Source organism: Dromiciops gliroides, chromosome 3 (assembly GCF_019393635.1).
Source record: "Dromiciops gliroides isolate mDroGli1 chromosome 3, mDroGli1.pri, whole genome shotgun sequence".
NCBI classification, from domain to species: domain Eukaryota; kingdom Metazoa; phylum Chordata; class Mammalia; order Microbiotheria; family Microbiotheriidae; genus Dromiciops; species Dromiciops gliroides.
The window spans coordinates 289,887,816-289,889,509 of record NC_057863.1 but is presented as its reverse complement, the minus strand read 5'-3'; the positions used below and the strand labels follow the sequence as shown (position 1 = coordinate 289,889,509).

Sequence of the window (1,694 nt, the reverse complement as noted above, 5' to 3'; positions counted from 1 at the left end):
CTAAACAATTTCAGTCAGCTTTTGTATGAGCAATGGACCATCCCCCCCAATCTTGTAAATTTCAGCTGAAATAGAATTAGCACCAGGTAGTTTGCCACAGGAGAAGAGCCTAATGGCATTCAAATTCTCTTCTTCATTGAAAATTTGCCTAGAGAGGAGTTCGCTTCAACCTGAAGTAAATGGTTAATAGCTTCAGCATTGATTGATGATGGTCTGTGGAGAACACTGAGAGGGGCATAGGGATATGACCCTCCACTGAAATGGAAAGTGGCCCCCCTTCGGCCTAATGATCTGATCTCAAAGTCTTAAAGCCCCTTAGAGCCCCCTATTTCTCTCGCTCTCTGTTTTTTCTCTAGAGAGAGGCAATAATGGGAAGCTACTATCCCCCTTTCTAAATATAGGCATATCAACTTAATAATTGCTTCATAGAGTCTGCACCGAGACATTATGTAGACATGATACATTGTTGCAGAAACAGAAAATTTTGCAAAATAATCTAACAACCCAGGAGAGAGACTTATCGCTGAATATTCCAGGAGAATGATTTATTGCTAAACCCAATTACCGCATTTTGCTCAAATTAGATGTCTGTAAAGAGTATAAAAACTGCTTGGTTTCCTAATCCTGGTGTGTCACACCTCCTGGTTGTCCCAGTGAGTGTGGTGCACCTTTCTTTCGAAAGAAATAAAATCAATGCTTTGGCCTCCTTTCTCCTCGAGTCTCTAATACAGGGGTCAGTGGGTGTACTTCCCATCCCACTCAACACTATGGAAGTGTTCAGTCCATCTCTCCAGGATCATGTCCTTATCACTAATCAATGCGGGCTCTATCAGCACTGAGTAGTTGAGATGCACTCTATGTCTTTGACCCATAAATAGCCTTCAAGGCATCATAAAAGTGCTTTGGATTACTATCAGCATCAAACTGAATTTCATCTGCCTTCTTACTAAGCCAAGAATCCTGCATCTCTCTCTAAGTTTCACTTGTACTTTACTTGTTTTGTTTTGTTTTGTTTTGTCAAATCTTTATTGGGTAATTTGTTGGGTAACTGGGGCAAGGCAGGCAGGGTCCAGTCTAGTCCTTCTTGGCAGCGGCCTTCCTCATGGCAGCCAGGACGTTACTGAGCTCCTCACTCCTCCTCTTGGCTCCAATGTGAGTTCCCACCCTTTTTTGATGAACTTTAGGGCTTGATTATCCTCGGAGACCTTTAACAATTCCATGGCCCACCTCTCATAAGGGGCAAACCCACACACCTCCTGGATCATATCTCTCACAAACTTGGTGTGTTTGGTCAGGTGCCCACAGTGGCAGCAGTGACAAGGTTTCGAAACATTCTTGGTAACTTTGTGGCCCTTGTTGAGGCCCACAGCCATGGGGTAACAAATGGCCATGACCGCGGCAGGATTGTAGCCTCAATGGCAGCCACAACAGAAAGTTGTACTTTACTTTTTTTTTTTTTGGTGAGGCAGTTGGGGTTAAGTGACTTGCCCAGGGCCACACAAGCTGTGTAAGTGTTAAGTGTCTGAGGTTGGATTTGAACTCAGGTCCTCCTGAATCCAGGGCCAGTGCTCTATCCACTGCACCACCTAGCTGCCCCTGTGCTTTACTTTTTTTTTTTAATTCCTCACTTTTTTAATTTCTTTTTTTTTTTGGAATAGAATTTTATTTTCCAAAATATATGTAAAAACAATTTT

The 1,694-nt window shown here is 42.9% G+C and overlaps 1 pseudogene; it reads right to left on the bottom strand.

The window, feature by feature from the left end:
- Positions 1 to 1,074: 1,074 nt before the first annotated feature.
- On the bottom strand, positions 1,075 to 1,394 carry LOC122750828 (annotated as a pseudogene).
- Positions 1,395 to 1,694: the final 300 nt, after the last annotated feature.